This window comes from Hyla sarda, chromosome 9 (assembly GCF_029499605.1).
Source record: "Hyla sarda isolate aHylSar1 chromosome 9, aHylSar1.hap1, whole genome shotgun sequence".
Taxonomy (NCBI): domain Eukaryota; kingdom Metazoa; phylum Chordata; class Amphibia; order Anura; family Hylidae; genus Hyla; species Hyla sarda.
The window spans coordinates 152104552-152117051 of record NC_079197.1 but is presented as its reverse complement, the minus strand read 5'-3'; the positions used below and the strand labels follow the sequence as shown (position 1 = coordinate 152117051).

Below are 12500 nucleotides of genomic sequence, written 5' to 3'. Positions count from 1 at the left end.
ATTCGAAGTCAGACACCTTATCCATTAGGCCACGCGGTCTTGTTTGGTTGGCCTGCGTTAAGGATTTCGAACCACTTTAAAGCGATCCAAGATGAACTACAATGTGTAAAAGATGATTTCCACTTATCACTGATCTCCCACTTCTGAAAAAAAAAGAGATTGCTGTTTCTCTCTCTAATCAACAAACATTGATATTCTTCATCCTCCGACAATGACAAAGGGATATTTAACTTTTTTAGTGTTCCCAAGGGGGAAGAGGAAAAGGTAAGAAAGATGTGTTTGTCAGGATGGCCGAGTGGTCTAAGGCGCCAGACTCAAGAGTAGTTTCTTCCCCATACTTGGGTGTTCTGGTCTCCAGATGGAGGCGTGGGTTCAAATCCCACTTCTGACAATGTGTTTTTGGCCTAAGACACGGTCACGTGCCTCTAACTGATATTCTACCTTTAGGAGTCATGAGAGCACATTCTTACGAACGTTAAAAGAGGAAATGAACACGTCAACCAAATGCGACCACAAGGGACTCGAACCCTCAATCTTCTGATTCGAAGTCAGACGCCTTATCCATTAGGCCACGCGGTCTTGTTTGGTTGGCCTGCGTTTAGGATTTCAAACCACTTTAAAGCGATCCAAGATGAACTACAATGTGTAAAAGATGATTTCCACTTATCACTGATCTCCCACTTCTGAAAAAAAAAGAGATTGCTGTCTCTCTCTTTAATCAACAAACATTGATATTCTTCATCCTCCGACTATAACAAAGGGATACTTAACATTTTTAGTGTTCCCAAGGGGGAAGAGGAAAAGGTAAGGAAGCTGTGTTTGTCAGGATGGCCGAGTGGTCTAAGGCGCCAGACTCAAGAGTAGTTTCTTCCCCATACTTGGGTGTTCTGGTCTCCAGATGGAGGCGTGGGTTCAAATCCCACTTCTGACAATGTGTTTTTGGCCTAAGACACGGTCACGTGCCTCTAACTGATATTTTACTTTTAGGAGTCATGAGAGCACATTCTTACGAACGTTAAAAGGAGATGAACACGTCAACCAAGTGCCACTTCGACCACGAAGGGACTCAAACCCTCAATCTTCTGACCCGAAGTCAGACGCCTTATCCATTAGGCCACACGGTCCTGACTGGTTGGCTCATGTTAAGGATTTCGAACCACTTTAAAGCGATCCAAGATGAACTACAATGTGTAAAAGATGATTTCCACTTATCACTGATCTCCCACTTCTGAAAAAAAAAGAGATTGCTGTCTCTCTCTTTAATCAACAAACATTGATATTCTTCATCCTCCGACTATAACAAAGGGATACTTAACATTTTTAGTGTTCCCAAGGGGGAAGAGGAAAAGGTAAGGAAGCTGTGTTTGTCAGGATGGCCGAGTGGTCTAAGGCGCCAGACTCAAGAGTAGTTTCTTCCCCATACTTGGGTGTTCTGGTCTCCAGATGGAGGCGTGGGTTCAAATCCCACTTCTGACAATGTGTTTTTGGCCTAAGACACGGTCACGTGCCTCTAACTGATATTTTACTTTTAGGAGTCATGAGAGCACATTCTTACGAACGTTAAAAGGAGATGAACACGTCAACCAAGTGCCACTGCGACCACGAAGGGACTCGAACCCTCAATCTTCTGATCCGAAGTCAGACGCCTTATCCATTAGGCACACGGTCCTGACTGGTTGGCCAGTGTTAAGGATTCCGAACTACTTTAAAACTATCCAAGATTAATTACAATGTGTAAAAGATGAGTTCCACTTATCACTGATCTCCCACTTCTGAAAAAAAAAAAGATTGCTGTTTCTCTCTCTAATCAACAAACATTGATATTCTTCATTCTCCGACAATAACAAAGGGATATTTAACATTTTTAGTGTTCCCAAGGGGGAAGAGGAAAGGGTATGGTAGCTGTGTTTGTCAGGATGGCTGAGTGGTCTAAGGGGCCAGACTCAAGAGTAGTTTCTTCCCCATACTTGGGTGTTCTGGTCTCCAGATGGAGGCGTGGGTTCAAATCCCACTTCTGACAATGTGTTTTTGGCCTAAGACACGTGCCTCTAACTGATATTCTACTTTTAGGAGTCATGAGAGCACATTCTTACGAACGTTAAAAGAGGAAATGAACACGTCAACCAAATGCGACCACACGGGACTCGAACCCTCAATCTTCTGATTCGAAGTCAGACGCCTTATCCATTAGGCCACGCGGTCTTGTTTGGTTGGCTTGCGTTAAGGATTTCGAACCACTTTAAATCGATCCAAGATGAACTACAATGTGTAAAAGATGATTTCCACTTATCACTGATCTCCCACTTCTGAAAAAAAAAGAGATTGCTGTTTCTCTCTCTAATCAACAAACATTGATATTCTTCATTCTCCGACAATAACAAAGGGATATTTAACATTTTTAGTGTTCCCAAGGGGGAAGAGGAAAGGGTATGGTAGCTGTGTTTGTCAGGATGGCCGAGTGGTCTAAGGCGCCAGACTCAAGAGTAGTTTCTTCCCCATACTTGGGTGTTCTGGTCTCCAGATGGAGGCGTGGGTTCAAATCCCACTTCTGACAATGCGTTTTTGGCCTAAGACACGGTCACGTGCCTCTAACTGATATTCTACTTTTAGGAGTCATGAGAGCACATTCTTACGAACGTTAAAAGAGGAAATGAACACGTCAACCAAATGCGACCACGAAGGGACTCGAACCCTCAATCTTCTGATTCGAAGTCAGACACCTTATCCATTAGGCCACGCGGTCTTGTTTGGTTGGCCTGCGTTAAGGATTTCGAACCACTTTAAAGCGATCCAAGATGAACTACAATGTGTAAAAGATGATTTCCACTTATCACTGATCTCCCACTTCTGAAAAAAAAAGAGATTGCTGTTTCTCTCTCTAATCAACAAACATTGATATTCTTCATCCTCCGACTATAACAAAGGGATATTTAACATTTATAGTGTTCCCAAGGGGGAAGAGGAAAAGGAAAGGAAGCTGTGTTTGTCAGGATGACCGAGTGGTCTAAGGCGCCAGACTCAAGAGTAGTTTCTTCCCCATACTTGGGTGTTCTGGTCTCCAGATGGAGGCGTGGGTTCAAATCCCACTTCTGACAATGTGTTTTTGGCCTAAGACACGGTCACGTGCCTCTAACTGATATTTTACTTTTAGGAGTCATGAGAGCACATTCTTACGAACGTTAAAAGGAGATGAACACGTCAACCAAGTGCCACTGCGACCACAAAGGGACTCGAACCCTCAATCTTCTGATCCAAAGTCAGACGCCTTATCCATTAGGCCACAAGGTCCTGACTGGTTGGCCCGTGTTAAGGATTCCGAACTACTTTAAAACTATCCAAGATTAATTACAATGTGTAAAAGATGATTTCCACTTATCACTGATCTCCCACTTCTGAAAAAAAAAGAGATTGCTGTTTCTCTCTCTAATCAACAAACATTGATATTCTTCATCCTCCGACTATAACAAAGGGATATTTAACATTTATAGTGTTCCCAAGGGGGAAGAGGAAAAGGAAAGGAAGCTGTGTTTGTCAGGATGGCCGAGTGGTCTAAGGCGCCAGACTCAAGAGTAGTTTCTTCCCCATACTTGGGTGTTCTGGTCTCCAGATGGAGGCGTGGGTTCAAATCCCACTTCTGACAATGTGTTTTTGGCCTAAGACACGGTCACGTGCCTCTAACTGATATTTTACTTTTAGGAGTCATGAGAGCACATTCTTACGAACGTTAAAAGGAGATGAACACGTCAACCAAGTGCCACTGCGACCACGAAGGGACTCGAACCCTCAATCTTCTGATCCAAAGTCAGACGCCTTATCCATTAGGCCACAAGGTCCTGACTGGTTGGCCCGTGTTAAGGATTCCGAACTACTTTAAAACTATCCAAGATTAATTACAATGTGAAAAAGATGATTTCCACTTATCACTGATCTCCCACTTCTGAAAAAAAAAAAGATTGCTGTTTCTCTCTCTAATCAACAAACATTGATATTCCTCATTCTCCGACAATAACAAAGGGATATTTAAAATTTTTAGTGTTCCCAAGAGGGAAGAGGAAAAGATACGGTAGCTGTGTTAGTCAGGATGGCCGAGTGGTCTAAGGCGCGAGACTCAAGAGTAGTTTCTTCCCCATACTTGGGTGTTCTGGTCTCCAGATGGAGGCGTGGGTTCAAATCCCACTTCTGACAATGCGTTTTTGGCCTAAGACACGGTCACGTGCCTCTAACTGATATTTTACTTTTAGGAGTCATGAGAGCACATTCTTACGAACTTTAAAAGGAGATGAACACGTCAACCAAGTGTCACTGCGACCACGAAGGGACTCGAACCCTCAATCTCCTGATCCGAAGTCAGACGCCTTATCCATTAGGCCACACGGTCCAGACTGGTTGGCCCGTGTTAAGGATTCCGAACTACTTTAAAACTATCCAAGATTAATTACAATGTGTAAAAGATGATTTCCACTTATCACTGATCTCCCACTTCTGAAAAAAAAAAAGATTGCTGTTTCTCTCTCTAATCAACAAACATTGATATTCCTCATTCTCCGACAATAACAAAGGGATATTTAAAATTTTTAGTGTTCCCAAGGGGGAAGAGGAAAAGATACGGTAGCTGTGTTAGTCAGGATGGCCGAGTGGTCTAAGGTGCCAAACTCAAGAGTAGTTTCTTCCCCATACTTGGGTGTTCTGGTCTCCAGATGGAGGCGTGGGTTCAAATCCCACTTCTGACAATGCGTTTTTGGCCTAAGACACGGTCACGTGCCTCTAACTGATATTCTACTTTTAGGAGTCATGAGAGCACATTCTTACGAACGTTAAAAGAGGAAATGAACAAGTCAACCAAATGCGACCACAAGGGACTCGAACCCTCAATCTTCTGATTCGAAGTCAGACGCCTTATCCATTAGGCCACGCGGTCTTGTCTGGTTGGCCTGCGTTAAGGCTTTCGAACCACTTTAAAGCGATCCAAGATGAACTACAATGTGTAAAAGATGATTTCCACTTATCACTGATCTCCCACTTCTGAAAAAAAAAGAGATTGCTGTTTCTCTCTCTAATCAACAAACATTGATATTCTTCATCCTCCGACTATAACAAAGGGATATTTTACATTTATAGTGTTCCCAAGGGGGAAGAGGAAAAGGTAAGGAAGCTGTGTTTGTCAGGATGGCCGAGTAGTCTAAGGCGCCAGACTCAAGAGTAGTTTCTTCCCCATACTTGGGTGTTCTGGTCTCCAGATGGAGGCGTGGGTTCAAATCCCACTTCTGACAATGCGTTTTTGGCCTAAGACACGGTCACGTGCCTCTAACTGATATTTTACTTTTAGGAGTCATGAGAGCACAACCAAGTGCCACTGCGACCACAAAGGGACTCGAACCCTCAATCTTCTGATCCGAAGTCAGACACCTTATCCATTAGGCCACGTGGTCTTGTTTGGTTGGCCTGCGTTAAGGATTTCGAACCACTTTAAAGCGATCCAAGATGAACTACAATGTGTAAAAGATGATTTCCACTTATCACTGATCTCCCACTTCTGAAAAAAAAAAGATTGCTGTTTCTCTCTCTAATCAACAAACATTGATATTCTTCATTCTCCGACAATAACAAAGGGATATTTAACATTTTTAGTGTTCCCAAGGGGGAAGAGGAAATGGTACGGTAGCTGTGTTTGTCAGGATGGCCGAGTGGTCTAAGGCGCCAGACTCAAGAGTAGTTTCTTCCCCATACTTGGGTGTTCTGGTCTCCAGATGGAGGCGTGGGTTCAAATCCCACTTCTGACAATGCGTTTTTGGCCTAAGACACGGTCACGTGCCTCTAACTGATATTCTACTTTTAGGAGTCATGAGAGCACATTCTTACGAACGTTAAAAGAGGAAATGAACACGTCAACCAAATGCAACCACGAAGGGACTCGAACCCTCAATCTTCTGATTCGAAGTCAGACACCTTATCCATTAGGCCACGCGGTCTTGTTTGGTTGGCCTGCGTTAAGGATTTCGAACCACTTTAAAGCGATCCAAGATGAACTACAATGTGTAAAAGATGATTTCCACTTATCACTGATCTCCCACTTCTGAAAAAAAAAGAGATTGCTGTTTCTCTCTCTAATCAACAAACATTGATATTCTTCATCCTTCGACTATAACAAAGGGATATTTAACATTTATAGTGTTCCCAAGGGGGAAGAGGAAAAGGAAAGGAAGCTGTGTTTGTCAGAATGGCCGAGTGGTCTAAGGCGCCAGACTCAAGAGTAGTTTCTTTCCCCATACTTGGGTGTTCTGGTCTCCAGATGGAGGCATGGGTTCAAATCCCACTTCTGACAATGCGGTTTTGGCCTAAGACACGGTCACGTGCCTCTAACTGATATTTTACTCTTAGGAGTCATGAGAGCACATTCTTACGAACGTTAAAAGGAGATGAACACGTCAACCAAGTGCCACTGCGACCACGAAGGGACTCGAACCCTCAATCTTCTGATCCGAAGTCAGATGCCTTATCCATTAGGCCACACGGTCCTGACTGGTTGGCCCGTGTTAAGGATTCCGAACTACTTTAAAACTATCCAAGATTAATTACAATGTGTAAAAGATGATTTCCACTTATCACTGATCTCCCACTTCTGAAAAAAAAAAAGATTGCTGTTTCTCTCTCTAATCAACAAACATTGATATTCTTCATTCTCCGACAATAACAAAGGGATATTTAACATTTTTAGTGTTCCCAAGGGGGAAGAGGAAAAGATACGGTAGCTGTGTTTGTCAGGATGGCCGAATGGTCTAAGGCGCCAGACTCAAGAGTAGTTTCTTCCCCATACTTGGGTGTTTTGGTCTCCAGATGGAGGCGTGGGTTCAAATCCCACTTCTGACAATGCGTTTTTGGCCTAAGACACGGTCACGTGCCTCTAACTGATATTTTACTTTTAGGAGTCATGAGAGCACATTCTTATGAACGTTAAAAGTAGATGAACACATCAACCAAGTGCCACTGCGACCACGAAGGGACTCGAACCCTCAATCTTCTGATCCGAAGTCAGACGCCTTATCCATTAGGCCACGCGGTCTTGTTTGGTTGGCCTGCGTTTAGGATTTCGAACCACTTTAAAGCAATCCAAGATGAACTACAATGTGTAAAAGATGATTTCCATTTATCACTGATCTCCCAACTCTGAAAAAAAAAAGATTGCTGTTTCTCTCTCTAATCAACAAACATTGATATTCTTCATCCTCCGACTATAACAAAGGTATATTTAACATTTTTAGTGTTCCCAAGGGGGAAGAGGAAAAGGTAAGGAAGCTGTGTTTGTCAGGATGGCCGAGTGGTCTAAGGCGCCAGACTCAAGAGTAGTTTCTTCCCCATACTTGGGTGTTCTGGTCTCCAGATGGAGGCGTGGGTTCAAATCCCACTTCTGACAATGCGTTTTTGGCCTAAGACACGGTCACGTGCCTCTAACTGACATTTTACTTTTAGGAGTCATGAGAGCACATTCTTACGAACGTTAAAAGAGGAAATGAACACGTCAACCAAATGCGACCACAAGGGACTCGAACCCTCAATCTTCTGATTCAAAGTCAGACGCCTTATCCATTATGCCACGCGGTCTTGTTTGGTTGGCCTGCGTTAAGGATTTCGAACCACTTTAAAGCAATCCAGCAATCCAAGATGAACTACAATGTGTAAAAGATGATTTCCACTTATCACTGATCTCCCACTTCTGAAAAAAAAAAGATTGCTGTTTCTCTCTCTAATCAACAAACATTGATATTCTTCATTCTCCGACAATAACAAAGGGATATTTAACATTTTTAGTGTTCCCAAGGGGGAAGAGGAAAAGATACGGTAGCTGTGTTTGTCAGGATGGCCGAGTGGTCTAAGGCGCCAGACTCAAGAGTAGTTTCTTCCCCATACTTGGGTGTTTTGGTCTCCAGATGGAGGCGTGGGTTCAAATCCCACTTCTGACAATGTGTTTTTGGCCTAAGACACGGTCACGTGCCTCTAACTGATATTTTACTTTTAGGAGTCATGAGAACACATTCTTACGAACGTTAAAAGGAGATGAACACATCAACCAAGTGAAACTGCGACCACGAAGGGACTCGAACCCTCAATCTTCTGATCCGAAGTCAGACGCCTTATCCATTAGACCACGCGGTCTTGTTTGGTTGGCCTGCGTTAAGGATTTCGAACCACATTAAAGCGATCCAAGATGAACTACAATGTGTAAAAGATGATTTCCACTTATCACTGATCTCCCACTTCTGAAAAAAAAAAAGATTGCTGTTTCTCTCTCTAATCAACAAACATTGATATTCTTCATTCTCCGACAATAACAAAGGGATATTTAACATTTTTAGTGTTCCCAAGGGGGAAGAGGAAATGGTACGGTAGCTGTGTTTGGCAGGATGGCCGAGTGGTCAAAGGCGCCAGACTCAAGAGTAGTTTCTTCCCCATACTTGGGTGTTCTGGTCTCCAGATGGAGGCGTGGGTTCAAATCCCACTTCTGACAATGCGTTTTTGGCCTAAGACACGGTCACGTGCCTCTAACTGATATTCTACTTTTAGGAGTCATGAGAGCACATTCTTACGAACGTTAAAAGAGGAAATGAACACGTCAACCAAATGCGACCACGAAGGGACTCGAACCCTCAATCTTCTGATTCGAAGTCAGACACCTTATCCATTAGGCCACGCGGTCTTGTTTGGTTGGCCTGCGTTAAGGATTTCGAACCACTTTAAAGCGATCCAAGATGAACTACAATGTGTAAAAGATGATTTCCACTTATCACTGATCTCCCACTTCTGAAAAAAAAAAAGATTGCTGTTTCTCTCTCTAATCAACAAACATTGATATTCTTCATTCTCCGACAATAACAAAGGGATATTTAACATTTTTAGTGTTCCCAAGGGGGAAGAGGAAAAGATATGGTAGCTGTGTTTGTCAGGATGGCCGAGTGGTCTAAGGCGCCAGACTCAAGAGTAGTTTCTTCCCCATACTTGGGTGTTTTGGTCTCCAGATGGAGGCGTGGGTTCAAATCCCACTTCTGACAATGCGTTTTTGGCCTAAGACACGGTCACGTGCCTCTAACTGATATTTTACTTTTAGGAGTCATGAGAGCACATTCTTACGAACGTTAAAAGGAGATGAACATGTCAACCAAGTGCCACTGCGACCACGAAGGGACTCAAACCCTCAATCTTCTGATCCAAAGTCAGACGCCTTATCCATTAGGCCACACGGTCCTGACTGGTTGGCCAGTGTTAAGGATTCCGAACTACTTTAAAACTATCCAAGATTAATTACAATGTGTAAAAGATGATTTCCACTTATCACTGATCTCCCACTTCTGAAAAAAAAAAAGATTGCTGTTTCTCTCTCTAATCAACAAACATTGATATTCTTCATTCTCCGACAATAACAAAGGGATATTTAACATTTTTAGTGTTCCCAAGGGGGAAGAGGAAAGGGTATGGTAGCTGTGTTTGTCAGGATGGCCGAGTGGTCTAAGGCGCCAGACTCAAGAGTAGTTTCTTCCCCATACTTGGGTGTTCTGGTCTCCAGATGGAGGCGTGGGTTCAAATCCCACTTCTGACAATGTGTTTTTGGCCTAAGACACGGTCACGTGCCTCTAACTGATATTCTACTTTTAGGAGTCATGAGAGCACATTCTTACGAACGTTAAAAGAGGAAATGAACACGTCAACCAAATGCGACCACAAGGGACTCGAACCCTCAATCTTCTGATTCGAAGTCAGACGCCTTATCCATTAGGCCACGCGGTCTTGTTTGGTTGGCCTGCGTTAAGGATTTCGAACCACTTTAAAGCGATCCAAGATGAACTACAATGTGTAAAAGATGATTTCCACTTATCACTGATCTCCCACTTCTGAAAAAAAAAAGATTGCTGTTTCTCTCTCTAATCAACAAACATTGATATTCTTCATTCTCCGACAATAACAAAGGGATATTTAACATTTTTAGTGTTCCCAAGGGGGAAGAGGAAAGGGTATGGTAGCTGTGTTTGTCAGGATGGCCGAGTGGTCTAAGGCGCCAGACTCAAGAGTAGTTTCTTCCCCATACTTGGGTGTTCTGGTCTCCAGATGGAGGCGTGTGTTCAAATCCCACTTCTGACAATGTGTTTTTGGCCTAAGACACGGTCACGTGCCTCTAACTGATATTCTACTTTTAGGAGTCATGAGAGCACATTCTTACGAACGTTAAAAGAGGAAATGAACACGTCAACCAAATGCGACCACAAGGGACTCGAACCCTCAATCTTCTGATTCGAAGTCAGACGCCTTATCCATTAGGCCACGCGGTCTTGTTTGGTTGGCCTGCGTTAAGGATTTCGAACCACTTTAAAGCGATACAAGATGAACTACAATGTGTAAAAGATGATTTCCACTTATCACTGATCTCCCACTTCTGAAAAAAAAAAGATTGCTGTTTCTCTCTCTAATCAACAAACATTGATATTCTTCATTCTCCGACAATAACAAAGGGATATTTAACATTTTTAGTGTTCCCAAGGGGGAAGAGGAAAAGATACGGCAGCTGTGTTTGTCAGGATGGCCTAGTGTTCTAAGGCGCCAGACTCAAGAGTAGTTTCTTCCCCATACTTGGGTGTTTTGGTCTCCAGATGGAGGCGTGGGTTCAAATCCCACTTCTGACAATGCGTTTTTGGCCTAAGACACGGTCACGTGCCTCTAACTGATATTTTACTTTTAGGAGTCATGAGAGCACATTCTTACGAACGTTAAAAGGAGATGAACACATCAACCAAGTGAAACTGCGACCACGAAGGGACTCGAACCCTCAATCTTCTGATCCGAAGTCAGACGCCTTATCCATTAGGCCACGCGGTCTTGTTTGGTTGGCCTGCGTTTAGGATTTCGAACCACTTTAAAGCGATCCAAGATGAACTACAATGTGTAAAAGATGATTTCCATTTATCACTGATCTCCCAACTCTGAAAAAAAAAAAGATTGCTGTTTCTCTCTCTAATCAACAAACATTGATATTCTTCATCCTCCGACTATAACAAAGGTATATTTAACATTTTTAGTGTTTCCAAGGGGGAAGAGGAAAAGGTAAGGAAGCTGTGTTTGTCAGGATGGCCGAGTGGTCTAAGGCGCCAGTCTCAAGAGTAGTTTCTTCCCCATACTTGGGTGTTCTGGTCTCCAGATGGAGGCATGGGTTCAAATCCCACTTCTGACAATGCGTTTTTGGCCTAAGACACGGTCACGTGCCTCTAACTGACATTTTACTTTTAGGAGTCATGAGAGCACATTCTTACGAACGTTAAAAGGAGATGAACACGTCAACCAAATGCGACCACGAAGGGACTCGAACCCTCAATCTTCTGATTCGAAGTCAGACGCCTTATCCATTAGGCCACGCGGTCTTGTTTGGTTGGCCTGCGTTAAGGATTTCGAACCACTTTAAAGCGATCCAAGATGAACTACAATGTGTAAAAGATGATTTCCACTTATCACTGATCTCCCACTTCTGAAAAAAAAAAAGATTGCTGTTTCTCTCTCTAATCAACAAACATTGATATTCTTCATTCTCCGACAATAACAAAGGGATATTTAACATTTTTAGTGTTCCCAAGGGGGAAGAGGAAAGGGTATGGTAGCTGTGTTTGTCAGGATGGCCGAGTGGTCTAAGGCGCCAGACTCAAGAGTAGTTTCTTCCCCATACTTGGGTGTTCTGGTCTCCAGATGGAGGCGTGGGTTCAAATCCCACTTCTGACAATGTGTTTTTGGCCTAAGACACGGTCACGTGCCTCTAACTGATATTCTACTTTTAGGAGTCATGAGAGCACATTCTTACGAACGTTAAAAGAGGAAATGAACACGTCAACCAAATGCAACCACAAGGGACTCGAACCCTCAATCTTCTGATTCGAAGTCAGACGCCTTATCCATTAGGCCACGCGGTCTTGTTTGGTTGGCCTGCGTTAAGGATTTCGAACCACTTTAAAGCGATCCAAGATGAACTACAATGTGTAAAAGATGATTTCCACTTATCACTGATCTCCCACTTCTGAAAAAAAAAAAGATTGCTGTTTCTCTCTCTAATCAACAAACATTGATATTCTTCATTCTCCGACAATAACAAAGGGATATTTAACATTTTTAGTGTTCCCAAGGGGGAAGAGGAAAAGATACGGTAGCTGTGTTTGTCAGGATGGCCGAGTGGTCTAAGGCGCCAGACTCAAGAGTAGTTTCTTCCCCATACTTGGGTGTTTTGGTCTCCAGATGGAGGCGTGGGTTCAAATCCCATTTCTGACAATGCGTTTTTGGCCTAAGACACGGTCACGTGCCTCTAACTGATATTTTACTTTTAGGAGTCATGAGAGCACATTCTTACGAACGTTAAAAGGAGATGAACACATCAACCAAGTGAAACTGCGCCCACGAAGGGACTCGAACCCTCAATCTTCTGATCCGAAGTCAGACGCCTTATCCATTAGGCCACGCGGTCTTGTTTGGTTGGCCTG

General features: G+C 43.3%; 23 non-coding genes across 23 annotated transcripts in view; 11 read left to right on the top strand and 12 right to left on the bottom strand.

Moving 5' to 3' along the window:
- Window positions 1-39, bottom strand: part of TRNAR-UCG (transfer RNA arginine (anticodon UCG)) — a 73-nt gene extending 34 nt beyond the window's left edge. The window contains exon 1 of the tRNA in view: window positions 1-39. This exon is cut by the window's left edge and continues 34 nt beyond it. This is a non-coding gene — a tRNA (tRNA-Arg).
- Window positions 40-281: 242 nt separating this feature from the next.
- On the top strand, window positions 282-391 carry TRNAL-CAA (transfer RNA leucine (anticodon CAA)). The gene is made up of 2 exons: window positions 282-319; window positions 346-391. It is a non-coding gene; the product is annotated as a tRNA-Leu (tRNA).
- A 430-nt stretch (window positions 392-821) lies between these two features.
- Window positions 822-931, top strand: TRNAL-CAA (transfer RNA leucine (anticodon CAA)). The gene is made up of 2 exons: window positions 822-859; window positions 886-931. It is a non-coding gene; the product is annotated as a tRNA-Leu (tRNA).
- Window positions 932-1366: 435 nt separating this feature from the next.
- On the top strand, window positions 1367-1476 carry TRNAL-CAA (transfer RNA leucine (anticodon CAA)). The gene is made up of 2 exons: window positions 1367-1404; window positions 1431-1476. It is a non-coding gene; the product is annotated as a tRNA-Leu (tRNA).
- A 968-nt stretch (window positions 1477-2444) lies between these two features.
- Window positions 2445-2554, top strand: TRNAL-CAA (transfer RNA leucine (anticodon CAA)). The gene is made up of 2 exons: window positions 2445-2482; window positions 2509-2554. It is a non-coding gene; the product is annotated as a tRNA-Leu (tRNA).
- A 116-nt stretch (window positions 2555-2670) lies between these two features.
- On the bottom strand, window positions 2671-2743 carry TRNAR-UCG (transfer RNA arginine (anticodon UCG)). The gene has a single exon. It is a non-coding gene; the product is annotated as a tRNA-Arg (tRNA).
- Window positions 2744-3530: 787 nt separating this feature from the next.
- TRNAL-CAA (transfer RNA leucine (anticodon CAA)) lies at window positions 3531-3640 on the top strand. The gene is made up of 2 exons: window positions 3531-3568; window positions 3595-3640. It is a non-coding gene; the product is annotated as a tRNA-Leu (tRNA).
- A 665-nt stretch (window positions 3641-4305) lies between these two features.
- On the bottom strand, window positions 4306-4378 carry TRNAR-UCG (transfer RNA arginine (anticodon UCG)). Its single transcript has one exon. It is a non-coding gene; the product is annotated as a tRNA-Arg (tRNA).
- Window positions 4379-5356: 978 nt separating this feature from the next.
- TRNAR-UCG (transfer RNA arginine (anticodon UCG)) lies at window positions 5357-5429 on the bottom strand. The gene has a single exon. It is a non-coding gene; the product is annotated as a tRNA-Arg (tRNA).
- A 241-nt stretch (window positions 5430-5670) lies between these two features.
- TRNAL-CAA (transfer RNA leucine (anticodon CAA)) lies at window positions 5671-5780 on the top strand. The gene is made up of 2 exons: window positions 5671-5708; window positions 5735-5780. It is a non-coding gene; the product is annotated as a tRNA-Leu (tRNA).
- Window positions 5781-5896: 116 nt separating this feature from the next.
- TRNAR-UCG (transfer RNA arginine (anticodon UCG)) lies at window positions 5897-5969 on the bottom strand. The gene has a single exon. It is a non-coding gene; the product is annotated as a tRNA-Arg (tRNA).
- A 473-nt stretch (window positions 5970-6442) lies between these two features.
- Window positions 6443-6515, bottom strand: TRNAR-UCG (transfer RNA arginine (anticodon UCG)). Its single transcript has one exon. It is a non-coding gene; the product is annotated as a tRNA-Arg (tRNA).
- Window positions 6516-6987: 472 nt separating this feature from the next.
- TRNAR-UCG (transfer RNA arginine (anticodon UCG)) lies at window positions 6988-7060 on the bottom strand. The gene has a single exon. It is a non-coding gene; the product is annotated as a tRNA-Arg (tRNA).
- Window positions 7061-7301: 241 nt separating this feature from the next.
- On the top strand, window positions 7302-7411 carry TRNAL-CAA (transfer RNA leucine (anticodon CAA)). Its single transcript has 2 exons — window positions 7302-7339; window positions 7366-7411. It is a non-coding gene; the product is annotated as a tRNA-Leu (tRNA).
- A 437-nt stretch (window positions 7412-7848) lies between these two features.
- On the top strand, window positions 7849-7958 carry TRNAL-CAA (transfer RNA leucine (anticodon CAA)). The gene is made up of 2 exons: window positions 7849-7886; window positions 7913-7958. It is a non-coding gene; the product is annotated as a tRNA-Leu (tRNA).
- Window positions 7959-8078: 120 nt separating this feature from the next.
- On the bottom strand, window positions 8079-8151 carry TRNAR-UCG (transfer RNA arginine (anticodon UCG)). The gene has a single exon. It is a non-coding gene; the product is annotated as a tRNA-Arg (tRNA).
- Window positions 8152-8619: 468 nt separating this feature from the next.
- Window positions 8620-8692, bottom strand: TRNAR-UCG (transfer RNA arginine (anticodon UCG)). The gene has a single exon. It is a non-coding gene; the product is annotated as a tRNA-Arg (tRNA).
- A 242-nt stretch (window positions 8693-8934) lies between these two features.
- On the top strand, window positions 8935-9044 carry TRNAL-CAA (transfer RNA leucine (anticodon CAA)). The gene is made up of 2 exons: window positions 8935-8972; window positions 8999-9044. It is a non-coding gene; the product is annotated as a tRNA-Leu (tRNA).
- A 435-nt stretch (window positions 9045-9479) lies between these two features.
- TRNAL-CAA (transfer RNA leucine (anticodon CAA)) lies at window positions 9480-9589 on the top strand. The gene is made up of 2 exons: window positions 9480-9517; window positions 9544-9589. It is a non-coding gene; the product is annotated as a tRNA-Leu (tRNA).
- A 1198-nt stretch (window positions 9590-10787) lies between these two features.
- On the bottom strand, window positions 10788-10860 carry TRNAR-UCG (transfer RNA arginine (anticodon UCG)). The gene has a single exon. It is a non-coding gene; the product is annotated as a tRNA-Arg (tRNA).
- A 466-nt stretch (window positions 10861-11326) lies between these two features.
- Window positions 11327-11399, bottom strand: TRNAR-UCG (transfer RNA arginine (anticodon UCG)). The gene has a single exon. It is a non-coding gene; the product is annotated as a tRNA-Arg (tRNA).
- Window positions 11400-11641: 242 nt separating this feature from the next.
- On the top strand, window positions 11642-11751 carry TRNAL-CAA (transfer RNA leucine (anticodon CAA)). The gene is made up of 2 exons: window positions 11642-11679; window positions 11706-11751. It is a non-coding gene; the product is annotated as a tRNA-Leu (tRNA).
- Window positions 11752-12411: 660 nt separating this feature from the next.
- Window positions 12412-12484, bottom strand: TRNAR-UCG (transfer RNA arginine (anticodon UCG)). Its single transcript has one exon. It is a non-coding gene; the product is annotated as a tRNA-Arg (tRNA).
- Between the last annotated feature and the right edge of the window lie 16 nt (window positions 12485-12500).